This window comes from Lissotriton helveticus, chromosome 9 (genome assembly GCF_964261635.1).
Source record: "Lissotriton helveticus chromosome 9, aLisHel1.1, whole genome shotgun sequence".
Classification (NCBI taxonomy): Eukaryota; Metazoa; Chordata; class Amphibia; order Caudata; family Salamandridae; genus Lissotriton; species Lissotriton helveticus.
This window is the reverse complement of record NC_136070.1, coordinates 1,282,541,290-1,282,549,868: the sequence shown is the minus strand read 5'-3', so window position 1 is coordinate 1,282,549,868 and position 8,579 is coordinate 1,282,541,290.

The following is an 8,579-nucleotide window of genomic DNA, read 5'->3' as shown; positions in this document are numbered from 1 at the left end:
CCTAGCAGCGCGCATGCTTCTTGTGTCTACTCCGAGTGGGTCTGACTCCTCCCACACATTCCACTGGCTTTTGCGTGTGTCTTTCAATAATAAAAGCACGCACATGGCTAAAGGCGGGTGCATGTCCCACCTATTTTGAAATCTTCACTCCCACAGCGTTTTGCTCTCTGGAGCAAGCAGCGGCACGCAGGGTGGCAGCTGAATTCCTTGTGGGCCAGGTTACTATTTACACACAACGCGCTGTGCTTTCGCTGCAATCTGGGGGCTGCCCGCTTTTGCATATGATAATTTTTTTTACAGCGCTGGATGTAGGCCCTCGATCCCCTCTGAAGGTGAACTCATTTGTTTTAGAATATTAACTTTTCTCTTTTTCCTCCTTTCATTTGCTTAGCTCTGTGTGTTAAACTGCCAAAGTCGTTCACGCTTCGTTGCACACCTCACATTGCCATTTGCTGTGAAGCTGCTGCGTAAAATGTGAACAAAACGTTTACCCTGCACCTAGCAGTGCTGATTGTTTCACTCATTCAAAACGATTTCGTCTTTCTCTCCCCTTCCAAACTTCGTTCACTACGCGGCTGCAGTTCCTTAAAGTTCTAACTGCGCCACAGTGACAAGTGACAGTTACTCCTAGACTACGCTCATCCGTGAGTCATGAGTGTTTGCCGTCATATGATTGCATCAAGATCTTTCAGCACCGAAACAGTCTCAGATCCTTTTTCTCATACTCGGCCAAGCTTCACGCATTAGCAGTAACTTTTGTGTTCAAACACCTTGCCCTGTATCTCCGTTGCAACACACAATATCAAACTACACCGATGTGGCAGTTGCTCTTTATCACTCAGATTGACTTTGAAAGAACAGATATCGGGCGCTCATCTCAAGTAATCGTTTTCACCTGTGTGCTGTTATTCGGCTTATTTAATAAATAAAAACCAATCCTCCTGTCACACTTAAACAGGCTGTCTCTTTCACTTTCCAGCATATAGCGCTTCGTCTTTGTGCTTTCAGCTACACTCTACATCCATTTTCTGATACGTTCGTTTTGGCTCACCCCAAATCCACAGGCTGTCTCACACAATCCTCACGGGGGTGTCAAGTGCGATTGCTCTCTTGTAAGATCCCAAAGGCGAGACCTATTGCCTATGGCAATGCTTGTTTAGATTTACCACCATCCGTCAGGGCGGCGTAGGAATTCCCTCTGTCACCCTCGCTAGAGAACAGCTCACCAGATTCAGAGATCTTCACCCCCTGTCAGTGCCTAACTTGAGCCAGTGATTTCCGGTGCTGGGCACCAGCACTTATTTCTGTCAACACCGGCGCTTGTGACAGTCTGCCACAAGGTGGCGCTGTCTGGCTAATTTAGAGATGAACTCAAAAACTGCCAATTATTAATTCAGTACACATTTAAAAAAAAAGACTATTACCTGACACCCAGGCCATTTTTAGAGGTTTGGGACCAGAAATAGTCCAAACTGTCGCACTTGTAGGGATGTGATGGTTAGTAGTTGTGTTGTTACTATCATTGCCAGCTCTGGCAGGGGCAATGTGTGGTGCAAGCTGCAGTAGTCTCCTGACAATTGCCCTGGCACTTATTTTTTTTTTGACAAATGAAGCTCTGCCCTTTGTACGTGCTTTAAAGCTCTTCTAAAGCCTCTAAAGTCGGACGAGTGGCTGCTGTGATTCAGGCCGCTGCTCACCAAGGGCCTCATTTATGAGAAGTGACGCATCGCTGCGTGAAAGCAGCGATGTGTCACTTCTAAGTGCGCCCTCCTTGCGACATGATTGATGCGTCATATTTACTGCGAGACGCATCATGTCGCAAGGAGTTACAGATACGTCAGTATTTCTGACGTATCTGTATGGCGCAAAAGTGACGCATTGCTGGAGTGTGTCACAAAAGTGACGCAACTTCAGCAATGTGTACTTTCACATGGGCAAGTCCCATGTGAAAGGGCCTGTGTCAGTCTTACGCCTGCTGTGAGGTACGCGTAAGAAATTGACGTAATTGTGTCCTAGAAGTGGCGCAGTGAAATCTCGTAGATTTCACTGCGTCACTTCTACGACCCTTTCTTGCGTCAGAACGCCCCCCACATACATTATACCTGGCGTAGGTATAATGTAGCGCAGGAGTTTACAAAGTGATGCATCTACCTAGATGCGTCATTTTGTAAATATGGTGCAACAAGGCACATTTTTTACGCTGCTGGTGCGTCACAAAAAAGTGACACACCAGCGGCGTAAAAGTGACGCACGGCTTCATAAATGAGGCCCCCAATGTTTATGGTTTCCAAAAACAAGTTGCCAAATTCAGATTTTTTAAGAAAAATAAATTATTTATTGTCCTGACAAGTGTGGTGGTCATTTCCTATTTATTCCAATTTGGGACCACCAGAGTTTCCCTGGAGGTGCCAAACAGAAAAAGATGTACATCTGACCGCAGAGCCAGCGATGGCACTGCAGTTGGGCACATGACGGTCAGTCCGACTCAAGTGGGTGGACCGTCACTTGAGTAGACAGCATCCTAGAGTCCCCTGTCCACTGATCTCTCAGTCAGGCCCTTAGTTTTTCCTGGAGCAAAAGCGGGCCAGTGTGAGCCTTCCCGTGATCATGGCTCTCTCCATAGTTGTGTGATAAGTCTGTCCAGCCTCCTGGCTCCGTCCACCTGTCCATAACTCCGCGCGGCCTGTCTTTCAGAAAGAGTGGAAGGACCCAGACACACTCTCCATCCCTACATTCATGTCCCACTGTATCCAGCTGTAGATGAGAGGCCGGGTCTCTCGCACAGGGAGCCTGTCGTGCAGCCTGATGAGTCTGGAAGGCTCCATGGCTTTTGATGATTTGTCTTCCATGGACTAAGTAGATGGTAGAGTGGATTTCCCCGTTCGAAAGCTTACTGGTTCTACACCTTCGTTATGTGCTGGGGTGCATGCCCCATACGTGGGCAAGCCTCTCAAGATATCTCAAATAAGACACATTTTCCCTGAAATGTTGTCCGTCATAGAAGACTCTGTAGAATTCTTGGCTGATATGCCTTTCGGTTCTGTCCTGGCGGTGGCCTTCCCTGGGGGCTCCCCTACTGCTTGCTGCATGGAGGAACATCTTGATGAGGGAGTCGAAGACTTATGCTTCTCAGAAGCTTCTGTTGGTACACATGACCTTTGGGGTCAGACCCTTTGAGATCCAGAATTGGATTAGTTGGTGAAGAACACTTTTGAGAATCTCAAGTACATCTTTCTGTTGCAAGTCAAGCAGAAGCGTGCCTACAGTATGTCTGAAGATCATTGGCTGCCTACTATACAGCTTAAGAACATTGGTTGCCTACTGAACGGTTGAAGATCATTGGTTGCCTACTGCATGGATGAAGATCATTGGCTTCCAATTGTGCGACTGACCATCACTGGCTGCCTACTGTAGGGATGAAGATCATTGGTGGCCTACTATACAGCTTAAGATCATTGGCTGCCTACTGAACGGTTGAAGATCATAGATTGCCTACTGTTTGGCTGAAGATAATTGGTTGCCTACTGCGTGGATAAAGATAATCAGTTGCCTACTTTACAGCTGAAGATAATTGGTTGCCTACTGTATGGCTCAAGATCAATAGTTGCCTACTGTATAGCTGAAGATCATTGGTTGCCTACTGTACGGCTGAAGATCATTGGTTGCGTACCGTGTGGATGAAGATCATTGGTTGCCCCTACTGTATGGATGAAGATCATTGGTTGCCTACTGTACGGCTGAAGATCATTGGTTGCCCCTACTGTATGGCTCAAGATCAATAGTTGCCTACTGTATAGCTGAAGATCATTGGTTGCCTACTGTACGGCTGAAGATCATTGGTTGCGTACCGTGTGGATGAAGATCATTGGTTGCCCCTACTGCATGGATGAAGATAATGGGTTGCCTACTGTATGGATGAAGATTATTGGTTGCGTACCGTGTGGATGAAGATCATTGGTTGCCTACTGTGTGGATGAAGATCATTGGTTGCCTACTGTATGGATGAAGATCATTGGTTGCCTACTGTACGGCTGAAGATCATTGGTTGCCTACTGCATGGATGAAGATCATTGGTTGCCCCTACTGTATGGATGAAGATCATTGGTTGCGTACCGTGTGGATGAAGATCATTGGTTGCCTACTGCGTGGATGAAGATAATTGGTTGCCCCCACTGTATGGATAAAGATTATTGGTTGCCTACTGCATGGATGAAAATAATTGGTTGCCTACTGTATGGATGAAGAACATTGGTTGCCTACTGTACAGTATTTGTTGTGTTCACCAGCTCTGACTCATCCACAATAACCAACCGTGCACTTGCACCCGGGTTCAGGGAAGTTTGCACATTTAAGGAGAACCCAGGGAAAAATACAGGTCATAGGTTCTGCAAGAGAAAACTCCGGCAAACTGTACTTTTAGCCAGAGAGATTGTTGCAAAACAATTCTCCTGTTGTCAAAGTTATCAACTCTAGTCAACTTACCAGTGCAATTTGAAATCCATGTGCTTCTAACTAGCAGACATTGGTAATATTTAACTGGCAGTACACATCTAGTAGATGTTGCTAGTATTTATCTATTAGACATTGGCAGTATTTATTTAGTAAACATTTGTAGTATTACTGTAGTGTAGACGTTGGCAGTTTTTATCTAACAGACATTGGTCGCAGGCATTGGTACTAATTAACTAGCAGACATTCTACTATTTAACTAGTGGACTGATGTAGTAATTACGTAGTAGACATTGGTAGTGTAACAAACAGACACTGATAGAAATTAACTAGTAGACATTGGTAGTATTTAAGCAGTATACATTGGAAGTATTTATCTAGAAGACATTGGTAGTATTTATCTAGTAAGCATTGGTAGTATTTAACTAGTAGACATTGGTAGTATTCAACTATCAGAGATGGGTGGTATTTATCTAGAAGACATTGGTAGCATTTAACTAGTAGACAATGGTAGTATTTAATATCCAGACATTGGTCATATTTATATAGTAGACATTGGTAATATTTAACTTGTAGATATTGGTAGTCTTGACTTTGGTTGTATTTAACTAGAAGACATTGGTAAAATGTAACTAGTAGATGAGGGTAGTATTTAAATACCAGATATTGGTAGTATTATCTAGTAAATGGTAGTATTTAACTAGCAGATATTGGTATTATTTACCTAGAAGACATTAGTAGTGTTTACCCAATAGGCATTGATAGTATTTATCTATTACGCTTTGGTAGTATTTAACCCCTTCCCTGCTCCGCGAGTTCCGCCGCGGCACTGTGGGCTAGGGGGCGGGGTGGCGCTTCGGTGCTCATGACGGCACCACGCCGTCATAAGTCACGGGCGGCGTGTGCTTATGACGGCGTGATGCGGTCATGACCCGCCTGCTCATTAATTTGCCCGCACAGGCGGGGAATTAGTGCTGCGTGGGCAGAACGGCAGCGGCATGATGGCACCACGCCGTCATGAGCACACGCCGCCCGTGACTCATGATGGAGTGGTGCCGTCATGAGCACCCAACGGGTTAACTAGCAGACATTGATAGTATTTACCCAGAAGACATTCATAGTAGTTATCTAGTAAGCTTTGCTAGTATTTAACTAGCAGATATGTATTTTATTTAACTTGTAGATGTTTGTAGTATTTGACTAGCAGATGTTAGTAGTATTTACCTAACAGATTTTGGTAGTAGTCAACTAGTACATTTTTCTAGTATTTAACTACCAGACACTGATAGTATTTAACTAGAGGACTTTGGTAGTATTTAACTAGTAGACATTGGTGGTATTTTACTAGCAGACATTGTTAGCATTTACCTAGCAGACATTGGTAGTGTTTGACCAGTAGGTAATTGTAGTGTTTATCTTGTAAACATTGATAGTATTTAACTAGCAGATGCTGGTAGTGTTTATCTTGCAGCCACTGGCAGTATTTATCTAAAAGACATTGGTAGTATTTATCTAGTAAGAATTGGTAGTATTTAACTAGTAGACATTGGTAGTATTTAACTATCAGAGATGGGAGGTATTTACCTAGAAGACATTGGTAGAATGTAACTAGTAGACAATGGGAGTATTTAATTTCCAGATATTGGTCAAATTTATATAATAGACATTGGTGATATTTAACTTTTAGATATTGGTTGTCTTGACATTGGTGGTATTTGACTAGAAGACATTGGTAAAATGTAACTAGTAGATGATGGTAGTATTTAAATACCAGATATTGGTGGTATTATCTAGTAAATGGTAGTATTTACTAACAGACATTGGTATTATTTACCTAGAAGACATTAGTAGTATTTACCAAATAGGCATTGATAGTATTTATCTAGTAGTCCTTGTTAGTATTTAACCCCTTCCCTGCTCCGCGAGTTCCGCCGCAGCACTGGGGCCAGGGGGCGGGCGCGGCACTTCGGTGCTCATGACGGCACCACGCCGTCATAAGTCACGGGCGGCGTGTGCTCCTGACGGAGTGGTGCCGTCATGACCCCGCCCGCTCATTAATTTGCCCGCACAGGCGGGGAATTAGTGCAGCGTGGGCAGGGCGGCACTGGCATGATGGCACTACGCCGTCATGAGCACACGCCGCTCGTGACTCATGATGGCGTGGTCATGAGCACTCAATGGGTTAACTAGCAGACATTGGTATTATTTACATGGAAGACATTGATAGTATTTACCCAGAAGACATTCATAGTATATATCTAGTAAGCTTTGCTAGTATTTAACTAGCAGATATGTATAGTATTTAACTTGTATATGTGTGTAGTATTTAGCTAGCAGATATTATTAGTATTTACCTAACAGGTTTTGGTAGCAGTCAACTAGTACATTTTTCTAGTATTTAACTACCAGACACTGATAGTATTTAATTAGAGGACTTTGGTAGTATTTAACTAGTAGAGATTGGTGGTATTTTACTAGCAGACATTGGTAGTATTTACCTAGCAGACATTGGTAGTGTTTAACCAGTAGGTAATTGTAGTGTTTATCTTGTAAACATTGATATGATTTAACTAGCAGATGCTGGTAGTGTTTATCTTGCAGACACTGGCAGTTTTTAACTAGAAGCCATTGGTAGTATTTAACTTGTATACATTGGTAGTATTTAACTAGCAGATATCAGTAGCATTTACCTAGCAGGCATTAGTAGTATTTAACTAGTAGTCGCTTGTAGTATTCAACTAGTAGGCATTGGCAATATTTAACTAGTAGATGTTGGTTGTATTTAACTAGCAGGCATCAGTAGTATTTAATTAGTAGACAATGCTTGTATTTAACTAGCAGACATTGGTAGTATTTAGAAAGAATGTTAACAGATCTTAGAGTTCAACCAAGTATCCTCTGATTATTTTGGGGGGGATCTTTTTATTGACATTTTATATTGTTCATTGCAGTCATTTGTGATATAGCTGTATACTTTTGCCATGTGCATTGCCCATTTAACTGTGTTGCAATCAGCTATGATCAAGTAAAGCAACACGATCCGTAGACTGGTACAACCAAAAACATAGAAATTGTAATTGTTATAATGAGAATAAACAATCTCCTGTTACTTTAACCCTACAATGTCCTCTGTTGTTTGCTCATCTTTACCACTCTCTCATTACAATATCTCAAGTGTAATTCGTAGACCAATATGGCAACCAAGTATTCTCTGATAAGGACTTTCTCTTGGGATCTGCTACTTCTAATCATCGGCTTCTGATTCACCGTGCTCTTTGGGCCCGATTCACAGAACTAACTTAAGACAAAATCCTAAAATTACTACCATTTTGGTATTCACAGAAGTTACTTACTCATTTTGGTATTCAACAGAAGTTAAGAGTCCTAACTGTAGGACTCCTAAACTGAGAAAAATCCTAACTTTAAGACTTTCGATATTCACAGAAGGCATTTAGGAGTCCTAAAGTTAGGAGTCTTAACTTTACTACTCCTAAACTGAGAAAAATCCTAACTTTAAGAATTTCGGTATTCACAGAAGGCATTTAAGAGTCCTAAAGTTAGGACTCCTAAATACTGTGAATACCGAAATGAGTAAATGCCTTCTGTGAATACCGAAATTATAGTAAATTTAGGATTTTGTCTTAAGTTAGTTCTGTGAATCGGGCCCTTCATTTCTACGTCATCAAACTTTCCGTCTTACTTCATTCTCCACCATCCTCAGCTCTAAGTCCATTCTCATCCTCTTCCCCACCCTACCCCTTTCCTTCTTGTAATTCATCCATCACCTCTTTTGTTCTTCTTCATCACCCACCACACAGTCCTCCTCTGAATCTCCTTCCCTTAACTCTTGCTTTTCCTCAAATTATTCATTCCATAAGCTTTTTCCTCCATCATCGCTCACCCTACAGCTCTCTGGACTCCTCTTTCCCTCAAACCCCCTCACTACTATCCATTAGTTCCACCTCATCCAAGTCCTGCGTCATCTTCTGCGTCATTCCACCCTCCTTCCGTATCCTTCTCATCAGATGATTTCACCCTCCAACCTTCACCCCACAATCCTTCCCTCATCCACTTCCTTCACAGCGAAGGCTCAGTTCTTCCAGAACCCTTTAACCTGATCCCCTCCCCCA